The following is a 12,632-nucleotide window of genomic DNA, read 5'->3' on the forward strand; positions in this document are numbered from 1 at the left end:
TGCTATGTTCCACCAGAACTCAGGGTGAGGATATTCATGGATCTTCCTTCTCCTATCAGATGTCGCTGAGATCAAGAACCTGTCAGTTGGTATACAATAGGAAAGTCTCATGATTTTTAGTAGAGTCAGGAAATTGTGGTCTTGTAAGTAATCCTTATTTGATTGATTTATTTGATAGTAATCAAGACTGATGTCTTTATGGTTAAAAAAACCTTTTTTTGTGTGTGTGCTCACTCGAAAGAAAAGATTCCTGGACATTAATGCTTTTTGACTTACATTAAAATTTTCTAATAAGGCAAAAAGTTAACCTAAGTTTCTGTGTAAATACCAAAAGGTTCATAATGTTTAAATAAGTGTGTAAGATTCTGGGCTCGAAGAAAGAATCTAGGCTAGCTGTCAGGGTTTTTGCAATTTAATAAAAGCAAAATTGTTGTTATTTAACCAAGATTAATTGTTCAGACCATCATTCTCAGCTATGACTGCTTGCTGACATGGGCAAGGAAGCTGTTAATGGATCACATTAAGATTTGAATCACACTTACACAAACTGAAACTGAGGAATGACTCATCCATACACCAGTAAATTTTTTGCAGTTTACGATTTTTGTTTAACAGATAGAAAAGCACTATATGTACGCCTACATAAAAACCTAAACCAGAGCCTTTATGAGAAGCCTATTTTCAAGTGTGATAGATAGGTCAAATAACCACTGCTATGAAGATCTGCTTCAGAGTGGGCGTGTGGGATGTAACTCCTTGTTGTGTGCAGATTCAGTTACATGTTCTGAGCTGAACAGAGCTGCCTGGACAGTGTGGCCAATATGGTCATGTGTTCATATTTTATTGATAATGCAGAATCACTTAAATTTATAGCACACTAGAGGGATATACTTAGATGTTTTGTTCTGCACATAAAATTTTATCTGATACTTTGTTTATTTTCATTTTATTTTGCAAACTGTTCATTACCACAGGTTCTTCTATACCCAGGATGGCAGAAGGTTTGGGTAGTAATTTCTTTGGCTGTCATTATGCCTAATTATACAAATCGCAAGATCACAGTTTCTTCCTCATGGAATTGGATGTACCACATTTTTCTGGGTTAAATGCAAGGAATGAATACTCGGCTTCCATGACAAAGAACCCAGTGGTGATATCCTGTGCTGTGCCATGGAAAGGTAGCAAGTTTATGATTCCAGCCTCCTTATTAAGAGTGCTGCACAGAGTGTTTGGAGCTACTTCAGAGAAAGGGTGAGAAAATCACAAAATAAAGCAACCTGGGCCACTTAATGATTGATAATTTAGCTGAATTAACAGCCATGTTGACAGGTGCCCTGTACATCTTCTCACTGTGAAAATACCTGAAGGAAAGAAAAGGAAAAAGTTGAGCATTAAATTCTGTCTAAGAAACTCTTCTATTGTTTTGGTACTCATCCGGCTTTTCTCGCATTTATTCTTTAGTTTCCTTTATCACCCAACTCAAATTTTTGTCCTTGTTCTCCTTGTCTGAGAAAAATTGCTCCACTAGCTAGCATATTCTTCTACAATAGCCATTTTCTATACGTTATCTAAATGTCAATTATTTGTGCAAACATTTAGAATGGCTGTCAACAGGCTGAATATAGGAATATTACAATTGAGTCCAATGCTCTCTGCACTTCCAGGCAGTTGCACTAAAGGTTAAATTAGGAAGGTAGGTTGTGTGATCTAGGCTTGTATTACCTTGAATATAGAAGATTAAGAAGTGATCTAAATGAGGTGTTTGGGATATTAAAAGGACTTGATAGGGTGGATAGAAAGAAACCCTTCCCATGGGGCAGTCCAGAACAAGGAACAGAACCTTAAAATGAGCTAGACCTTTCAGAACTGAAGTCAGAGAGCACTGCTTTCTTCAAAGTGTAGTGGAAATTTAACACTCACTCTCCTAAAAGCTGTTGAAACTAGGCCAATTGAAAATGCCAAAATTGAGATCAATAGATTTTTGTTAGACAAGGTTATGAGGGTTACAAACTCAAGGCAGGTAGATTAATATGATCTATTTGAATAGCGGAACATATTCAAAAGGATAAATGAGCATCTGCTCTTTGTCCTTTAGGTAATTCCTTAACAAATATCCCTGTTTGATCAAGCTTTTGATCATCTGTACCAGTGGGGCTCAATGTCAAATTTTGTTTGATAAGGCTCTTGTTAAGCACCTTGAAATGTTTTACAGCATTAAGTGTGCTATATAAATATAAGCTGTTCTTGATCTGGAGACCTGGATTATATATGAAATCTCTAATTTCATGGAGGTATGATAATTGCATAGTTGGTGAAATGGCTTATATTTACGTTGTGCACCATCTAGTGGCACATTCGAAAGATAAATGAATACACTCAAATAGGCAAGGCAAAAACTTGCAGCTATTATTGGAGAAAATTAACTTTCTTGTCTTATTAGTGGCTTTAATAGTCACTTGAATACAAATGGCTTTGTATGACAGATGAATATTTGTGGATTATACACAGAAGAACAAAACAAAATAGAAAGCAAATGGAGATTTTCTAATTTTACAGCTAAAATATAAATCCTAACTGCAAATTATTATTCAGATGAATAGGTGCTTTTTAAAATCTGGAAATGTATCTTAAAATATCAAGAAAATCAGAAAATTAAGAATTTGGAGGTGTGGTTAGTCAAACATCATGTGCTTTCAACAAATCTAAAGTGACTAATTTATTAACCCATACTTTTCCAAATGACCACTAATTTTGACTCTGATTTTTGCCTCAAAGTTTTCTCACCACTGATGTTAGGCTGGCTGGGCTCCGATTGCTGGGTTTATCCCTTTCCTTTTTTTGAACAGGGGTGTGCAATCCTCCATTCCTCTGGTACCTCTCCTATATCCAAAGAGGATTGGAAGAATATGCCCAATGTCTCTGCTATCTCCACCCTTATTTCCCTTAGCAACTTGGGATGCATTCCATCCAGATTGGGTGATTTTTCTACTTTGAATGCTGCCAATGATTTAAGTACCTCCTTGTTTTATCCTATCCAATTTTTCTAATACCTCCTCCTTTACTTTGACTTTGGTAACATCTTCTTTAGAGGAGACAGATGTGAATTTCTCATTTTGTGCCTCTGTCATCCCCTCTTCCTCAAGAAGATCTCCTTTTGGTCACTAATCAATCCTACCCTTCCTTTGAATAGTATGCTTGTGAGAGGGCATCTGCATTCCTGTTGTCAGGAGTTACTTGACTACGCACTTCTTTCCTTGTTTCTGTGACAGTACCACCTCCCCAGGAAGGCCAAGACTATAGTTAGTGTGGGAAATTGTTTCTAGACCATTATGTTGCCCATTTTCCTACTTCTTCAGCTAGGTGATACTTAATCTCCTCTTATGTAATTCGTTTGTAGATGGTGGATATCTGTCCAACATTATGATCATTCCAAGAGCTTCCTAAGATTGCTCGTTCTTCCTGTTAGAATCTTGTTTTCTTCTTTTCAGAATCTTTACTGAAGAACTGAGTAATTGGTCTTACTTTTCTTCTCTAGCTGATTGTTCGCATCTTCAGTCTTCATTGTGTCGTCGTCAATTACTATTTCCAGCATTATCTCTAATTTTATCATTGTCCAGCTGGGTGACTTTCGAAAGTCTATTAGGTTCTTTCTGTGCTCTGTTTTTCAGTGTGCCACTGTCAGTCTCTTATACAACGAACCAATTATAAAGTTCAGATCATTTGACTTTTGTTTTTCACTTTTTAGTTTCATCTTCAGTTCATCCCTCCCACTGAGAAGGGTGGATCCCTTTTCTTCCATCTTCAGTACCAACATACTTAGATTTTCCAGCTCAGTCTGGAGGTGGAATTCAGGCTGCAGTTGCCACACTACCCATGGCTTCCATTATCCCACCGTTCCTGACATTCTTCTTCTTGGTACTTGACAATCATCCGTAGTCTTCTACGAGGGAATTTTCACCAGAGGTAACAATAAGTACAGTTGATAGTTACATTAATAAAAAGAAGTTCAACAGATTTTCCTTAAATGTGTCCTTAGAGAGCATGGAGATTAAGGTTTGTGGGAGGTTGTTCCAGTCCTTAATTGTTTTTGGTAAAAAGGAGTTAACAAAGGAAGTGCATTGAGGTGTGCACAGTTGGAGCTGTTGGTTGTGAACTCTTCTTGCTCGGTCACTTTTGGACTTGATGTACTGCACAGAAATACTTAATTGTCCATTCAAAGTTTTATAGAGGCATGTCAATCTGTGAACCTTTCTTCAGTTCTAGAGACTGTGCCAGCCTAGCCATGTGACCAACTGGGATACATTGTCATCTTGTGAGTAATTGTTTGTAACAAAGTGAACTGCTAGCATTGAGCTTTCTCAAGGAGGGTAACATTTTCAGCAGTATCTGGGCCCCGAGAGGCTACCCCATACTCAAGGTGTAGTCTGATTAGTGTTTGGTACAGCATTCCCTTCACTGTAATTATAGAGTGATAGAAGTTCTGTTTCATGAAATCAAGCACCTTAGATACCTTGGACGACGCTTGTTGACTTTTTACATTTCACTTTAAATTACTTTGGGTGTGGATTCTTAAGTAACAGCATTCTTTACGAACTTCAAGGGGGCGAATTGTACATTGTGTAGTTGAGTATTGCTGATTTGCATGATGTTGCATTTCTCCATGTTGAATTTCATTCCCCATATATTGGTCCATTCGGCAGGGTTATTTAGATCTTCCTGGGGGCTAACCTCATTTGCTGAATCAGTAATGTTTCTGTAGAGTAGGCAATCATCCGCTAGGAGTCTGATCTGGCTTGATATTCTATCCTGGATGTCATTTACAAAGAGAAGAAACAAATGTGGACCCAGGATGGCACCTTAGAGCAAGCTGCAGAAGGCTGGTTTCTAGCTTGAGGCTTCCCCATTCACTATGATTCTTTATTGCTGTTTGGTAAGAAATGTTCTTATCCTTTGCTTAGTATTTCCTTGGACTCAGTAATCATCTAGTTTGTTCAGTAGCTTTGCATGTGATACACAGTTGAAAGCCTTGGAAAAATCTAAAATCTGTGGTGATGCGATTGTGAAGGTTATAGATGATAAGAATAAGTTGTGATTCTGTTGATCTGGCTTTACAAAAGGTATATTGTTTGTCACTAAGGATATTCTGCCTTTTAGGATGTCTCATTAGCTAATCATAAATGAAATGTTCTAGTAATTTACAGCAAATAGTATTAAGCAAAATGGGTTGGTGATTTGCTAAGGGGTCCCTTCCTGTAAATTGGAGAGATGTTGGCTTGTAGCCAGTCTGACAGGTATGTTCTCTTATGTTTGTTTTGTTGAAAAATGTACTGTAACATTGGTGCAAACTCACTTGCTGCAGTTTTAAGTGCATGGTTTGGGATATCATCAGGACCACAAGCTTTAGATGGATCAAGTGTTATGGAGGAGTTTCTCAACATCTTTTGTTTTAATTATAACAGGCATATTTTTATAAGGCTGCCCTCGTACTACAGATTCGTATTCAGGTGCTCTGATGCCTTCCTTGAAGATGCTCTGGAACTGCAAGCTTAGAACTTGAGCTTTTTCCTAGTAATCCAGCAGTAACTTATCCCCTTCATGCAGAATTGGTATCCAGTGGTTTTTTTTTTAAAGTCAATACACCTCCAAAATTTCCTGGGGTTTTCTGAGCTGACCAATTCCGTTTTGTATTTACACTTGGCATGTCGAATCTCCCCATTGACCACAGTTTGGTACTGTTCAAACTTAATCCAGGCTTCCTCTTTCTTCAAAGGATTGTCATCCGCCAAGAATCTTTAGCATGGTTATATAGTTTCTCCATCTTTTTGAGATAGCCTGTAAACCATGGAGTACTCTTCTTCCCAGAGTAGATTTTGTGAGGAACATGAAGATTTTTAAGATGATTTACACATTTGGCAAACACCTTCCAATTCTTGTCAACTGAGTTGGTCTGAGGAGAGTTGTTGGAAAGTGTTTTGTGATCTCTGCAGCTTGGCTCTTAAAGTCATCAATTTTGATATCCTGCCACTTTCCTTGGGGCTAACTTATCCTGGAATGGAGCCTGACAGATCTTATCAAAGCAGGATGTGTAACAGGAAGAAGATCCAATGTATTCTCAGTTCCACTGGTGTGCCTCCTAGTAGCAAAGTTGACCATCAATGTTAACAAATGAGCATTTACTATATTTATTACTCTAAATTAATTAAATTCATTGGGTGCATTTGTTGCACATTGGGGAACATCTTGATTCCAAAGAAGATCAGGGGCATTAAAATCCCCACTTAATGTGATGGAGGGTGATAATGTTGTATTATAAAGTGTTATTAGGTTAGCATCTAGGTCGTTTAGTAAATCCTTGGGCCTACTGGGTTTCCGAAAGTAAACTCTTAACAAAAACATCTTCTCGCGGAGGATCAATTGGCACCATACTAACTGTCTGGCCCAGATTTGCACCATGACAGAGCAGAACTGGCTGAAAATTATAAGCCCCGACTCTGAAGATGGCAATTCTGATTTCTGTGGTGGGAATGGGGGCGTTTCATGTATGTGCATTTTATGGAGGCAACTTGTCATTTAAATCATCAGCTGCTTCCACTCACGTGGGATTTTGGTAGCCTTGGGGTGTGAAATCCTAAGTGTGTAGATTAGACATGGTAAGAGCAAGTCTGAACTTTGTGAACCCATTTGGATAGCCAGAAGAGGCAAGATACCCCTTACATTCGTCTGCAATGCCTGAAGTGGCAACCAAAGGCATGGCTCACAAAAAAGAGGCCAAAGAAAGCAGCCACCAAGAAATGTGTCAAAGGTGAGAAGAAGCACAAGATAAGTAGAAAGAAGTGCTACAGCATCTACATCTACAAGGTGCCGAAGCAGGTCCACCTGGACACTGGCATCTCCTCTTCTGCCATGAGTGTCATCAGCTCGTTCACCAACAACATCTTTGAGCACATCGCCTGCGAGGCTTCCCGCCTGATCCGCTATAGCAAATGACAGACCATCTCCTCCAGGGAAATCTAGACCATGTCCATCTCCTGCTGCCAGGGGAACTGGCCAAACACGCCATCTCTGAGGGGACCAAGGCGGTCACTAAATATACCAGCTGCAAATAGAGCATCTCCATAGACCATGTTAAAATTCAACCCCTTTGGGTCTGATACTGGGACCATTTTGGGAGAGGTAAGGTGCCCTTTGGTGGCGGTCAGGTGTCCTTTGGGAGAAATAAGGTGCCCTTTGGAATTGTTAGAAGTAGGCATAAATGTGAGTAAAAAGTGCAGAAACTCATTATTGTTAAGCTTATTGGAACTGTCAAAATCAACTATCAAAACTGACAGAAGCATCTGTCAAAGTGACTTGTCAAAAGTGACAGGTCCTCTTGACAGGTCCTTTTGACAAGAGGTCCTATCAAACATGTCAAAAGGACCTGTCAAGAGGAGCTGTCAAGAGGACCTGTCAAAAGCAACTGTCAAAAGGAACTGTCAAGCTGTCAAGGCATTTAAAAGTCATGCCCTTTCAATCTTTGAAAAAAAATGTCTGGTATGTTAAAAGAAAAGCATTGCTTGCTATTTCACTCTTTTGACATGGGCCTGAGAGTTTCCATGGCTGGATTAGTGCTGTACGACTGATTTCACAACCATCATTATCACAGTAGGGTGCCTGTCAGTTCACAGTTTGAATGACAGCTACAAGTGGTTAAGTTTGAAGTGGAACTATGAATTCCAATGCTTTTTGCTATAAGGCAGTGATCTTCACTATTTTTCAAGCAAGGGTCACTTTAGCAAAAAGCTGCAATATGAGAGCCACATCAACTACTATAATGGAGGCTATTGCCTGATTCACTCCTTCTTCTGATAATACAAAGGAAGAAAGGACATTAATCAAAAAGCAGAATACATTACTCTTTCTGGGGGAATGCAGGCTTGAAGTGGGCTGACTTGGCCGTGTCTCAGTGCTAGGGTAAGGGATTTACCTGCAGAGTGTGCTTCTGTCTCCGATGAGCTGATGGTGCACTCCTGTACGCCACATTCTACTACAATGGTGACTGCCCCTTGAACACTTCCAGTAGCCAACTGCATCAAAATGCCAGGTAGCACCTCTCCAGGTGGAGAACGCTGTCAGGATTGGCTTACTCCTGAAGGAGCGGGCCCATTTCTTGGATAGAAATGGATCTCCTACACACACACACCCACAAATACTCACTCAATCTCCTCACTCCCACACAAACACGCACTCATTCTCTCACTCCCACACCCACACTCTCTCACTCCCACACACTCACTCTCACTCCCACACACACACTCTCATTCTCCCACACACATGCACTCACTCTCACTCCTACACACACTCACTCACTCCCACGCACTCATGCACTCCCACGCACACATGCTCTCTCACTCCCACACACTCATTCTCACTCCCACACACACACTCCCATGCACACACACTCTCTCAGTCCCATACACACACTCTCTCTCTCACTTCTGTCATGAAAATATAATAACTTTCATAATGTTATTGAGATTTATTGTAAAGTAGGAATAGGGGGTTCTGGATAGTCTGTATGTCTCTGGGCAGAATTTTACCCTTGGCGTGCAGGCATGCGCCCGACACACCCATGCATGAAATAAAGCGTGTTGACGTTGGATGAGCATCCCAACATCAACACACACTCACTAGGCACGCGCGCAATGAAGACGGCAGCACGCCCGCCATTCATTAAGTGGCCAGTTAAGGCCCTTGTGAGACCAATTATCTCTGAGTTTACGTAGACTGTGCGATTTTCAGGCTGTCGCATGGTCAAAACGGGCAGGTGGGCAGGCCACAATTTGCAAAACCTCATCCACGGGTGGGATAAGAGGGGTCAGTGGGCTTGACAAAGCGAATAGTGAGTTGTTTTGGATATCACATACACACTGTTCTGTGAACAGGACAGCTTCATTACATTTCAGTGCTGCATTTAGAGGCTTCAGTTCAGGACTCAGTGTTGTCTGCCAGGAGGATTCACACCGTGTGGGGCCTTCCAGGTATCAGATAGCCTTCCCTTACCTTGGTAATGGAGATTGTGGTCTCTGCTGGAAGTACCTCCTCTGAGGAGGAAGAGAGGGCCAGAAGGGGGAGGAGGTCTGGTGCCCCTATTCAGCTTCCAGGGGAGGAGCGGCACAGGCACAAGGGGCGTAGGGCTAGCAGGAAGGCCAAGGCGGAAGGGGCTGCAGAAGATGCCACTATCCTGCTGTCTGTGTTTACAGGCAGTGATGCAGCTACCTCAGTATGCCTGAGGTGCAATGCCGAAGGAGGCTCCGTCTCTCCAGGAAGACAGTGACCTCCATCTGTCAGAGGATCGGCGCTGAGATCAGCTCTGGCTGTGTGGGTGGACACCCTATGCCAGTGGCTCTTAAGGTCACAGTGACCCTCAACTTCTATGCCTCCGGCTCTTTCTGGGGTCAGTGGGTAATCTTTGTGGAGTCCCCCAATCAGCTGTCCACAGTTGTGTCAAGCTGGTGACAGACGCTCTGTTCAGACATGCATTGACTTTCATTCATTACTGTATGGACGAGGCCAGCCAGGCAGAGCGAGCCAGAGGCTTCGCAGCAATTGCGAGGTTCCCCCGTATCCAGGTAGGCTAGCTGAAGGAGCATTAAATTAAAACTTCCCAGCTGTCCCTGCCTCCTTGGAGGTTACCCAGGTCTGCATCAATGCCCTCAGCCTCCTGAGGACTCCTTGAACTCACTAGTGGACTCATTGCCTGCAAACATGTGGTCATCAAGGCGCCAGCCGGTGAGCCGGGAGACTCCGTCAACAGGAAGGGATTCCACTCCATGAATGTGCAGATAGTGTGTGACCACAGGATGCAGATTCTGCAAATCTGTGCAAGGTACCCTGGCAGCTCCCATGACACTTAGATCCTGAGACATTCTCAGGTGCTGAGGCTCTTCAGTGCTCTAGCCCAGCTGTATGGATGGCTGTTGGGTGACGAGGGCGATCTGCTCAAAAGGTGGCTTATGACGCCTCTCCGCCACCCAAGAACAGAGGCTGAGCAGCGGTACAAAAGGAGCAACACATCCACAAGGGCTGTGATAGAGAGAACCATTGGTCTTCTCAAGATGCACTTCCATGCCTGGACCGTTCATGGGCTGCACTCCAATACCCCCCAGATCCTGTCTCACTGATAGTGGTTGCATGCTGTGCTGTCCACAATCTGGCACTGGAAAGGGGGGACACAGTGGAGGATGAAGATCTTGATGCAGCTGCGCAGGCAACAGGTAATGAGTCCACTAGTGAGTCCAAGGAGAAGCACGCTCAGGAGGCTGAGGGCATTGATGCAGACCTGGGTAACCTCCAGGGAGGCAGGGACAGCTGGGAAGTTTTGATTTAATGCTCCTTCAGCTAGTCTACGAAATAAGAACCACCACCACATGGCAGGGATGTAGGCTCCATACTTGATCCCTGACAGGACCAGCTCCTTGGTCAACAACATAAACTTTATTGCACTGGCACATAGTGTAAGGAGTCACACGTCCATCATAACATCATGGCATTTGAAGCATCCAGAGGCCAATTGCAAAAAATACATCTCATTTACTGCTGAGTGACAAACATTGCAGAAATTAACATTGAGTGGTGTTTTACATCACACCATTAAAAAAACAGCAGAAAAATGAGGGAAAAAATATTACCTGTGATCAGGCCGTATTATGTTTAAGGTGCTTTAAGTTTTCGCTTGTGAGTGCTACACCTAGGTGCTCCCCCTTTGCTGGCACTGGCATTGGAGACAGCCTGCTCACTCTGCTGTCTTGTTGGCGTTGATGACCTTGGCGGGCGTCCTCTGGCTCGTGGAGCCTGTGCTGGCCCTGTCTGGGAGGCTGGCATCTCTCTAATTGCTGCAGCCTCATCAGGTGCCGTGGTCACTGACAGAGGGGTGGAGGAGATGCTGCCGTCATCCAGAGTGTACTGAACAGAGCCCACAGTGGTGGCAGGCAGTTCATGCGCCAATGTCAGGTCACTCTGGTCCTCCCTGCTCACCACTGATGGACGGCTGCCTAGCTGGGATACTGGGTGCCCAATCTATCTCCCACACTGACACTGACCAGCTGAGGTAATTGCCAGTGTGAGGGCTTGCAGGCCTGAGTGCATCCCCAGGGACCCCTGATTGAGTCCCTGAAGGAACCTCTCCATGAAAGTCACCATTCTCTCCATGGAGGAGACATTGTGTCGGCCATGAAGGTCAACGAAGTGCTTATGCTCCACATGGACTCCTCCACATCGGACACCATGGCGCGCATTCCCACATGTATCTCCATCAGGTCCTCCTGCACACCCTGCTGGACATCCAGCAGCTACTGCCTCTTGGGCGACTCCAGAGGCCCATCATCAGCCATCAATTGAGCATTGTCCTGGTCCCTGGCAGTCCTCCAACTGCTAGAACCCTGGGCACTCTCTGCCTCTGCCTGCACCTCAGGCGAGTGTGAAGTGCCCTCACCAACGTGCACTGAGATACTAGACGTTGATCTTATGCCCACCAAGGTCCTGGTATCTGTGCTGATGCCTGCTTGACAGAGAGGGTGTGACACTGGTGTGTGCTCAGCATGCTGGTCCTCAGGGCTCAGGAGTGGGTCTTCAGGCTCCTCACAACAAACGGCTGCTGGTGATCATAGAAGGGAGAAGAAGGACATGTCATTAATTTAAGTCATTAGACTGTCATTGTGCATGCCTGGCACCCTGATGAGACAGAGATGTGCATCATGGTGCCCTCGGCTTTCCATTATCAATGGGGACTCTAGATTCGAGGCTCACATCAATATATAGACTACACTGGAATGGTTCCAAAAAGTCACATTCTCACCTCAGTGCACTGCGCTCTTACCTCCTTCTGGCACCCCAACCTCACTGTGGCCACTTGACCGAGGTGTATGGCACCTCTGCAGCTCCAGGGCCTCCAGCTCATATCTACTGCGGATGAGGAGGTGTGGGGGTCCCCTGCCAGTCCGCAACCTCTCAGCAGTGTTATGGGATATTTTCTCCTGGAAGGATAGAGGAGCATCGATTAGTGTACCCTCTAGCTGCAGCACCATTGCAGCCTGGCCAATCCCACTTAAGGGACACCTTGCAGGGCTCAGCCCATTCGTGACCCTGGAGCCACATGGCACTCAGTTCAAGCAGCCAGGGCTCACGCTGTTTGCCAGATCCTGCCTCATTGACATTTGCCGCTCACACTGAAACACCTTTGAGGTCCACGGGGGAATGGGCAGCTCTTACCTGTTCTGCAAAGTGACCCATGCCAACTCAGCACTCACCCTTTCCAATCGCAGGAGATCGTTAAAGCGCTTCCGGCACTTGACCCATGTGCGCCTCACCACGCCGTGACTGCTGACCCTGGATGTCACCTTCTCCCAGGTCTTTTTGGTGAGGTGGGGGAGTCTCCTCCTCCCGTCCCTGGGAACAAGTGTTTCTCCCCTGGCTGCCCCTTCCTCCAGGAGGGCGGTGAGGTACTCACCTGAGAAATGAAGGGCCGACTTTCCTGCCGACCTGTCCTCCCGTCTGCTGTATCCACCCGCTATGGTATCCACGCACAGGACTTCCACGTCCTTTGATGGCAGCCTTCTAGGGGCTGCCAAGGCCGCAGTTGAATCGGCCACCGGGTC

At 44.3% G+C, this 12,632-nt stretch overlaps 1 long non-coding RNA gene across 1 annotated transcript in view; it reads right to left on the minus strand.

Moving 5' to 3' along the window:
• Positions 1-820: 820 nt before the first annotated feature.
• The window catches only part of LOC121284603, a 38,942-nt gene continuing 27,130 nt past the window's right edge, over positions 821-12,632 (minus strand). Inside the window, exon 3 of the long non-coding RNA XR_005944524.1 lies at positions 821-1,361. This is a non-coding gene — a long non-coding RNA (uncharacterized LOC121284603). The remainder of the gene's footprint in view (positions 1,362-12,632) is intronic.

This window comes from Carcharodon carcharias, chromosome 12 (assembly GCF_017639515.1).
Source record: "Carcharodon carcharias isolate sCarCar2 chromosome 12, sCarCar2.pri, whole genome shotgun sequence".
In the NCBI taxonomy this organism is placed as follows: Eukaryota; Metazoa; Chordata; class Chondrichthyes; order Lamniformes; family Lamnidae; genus Carcharodon; species Carcharodon carcharias.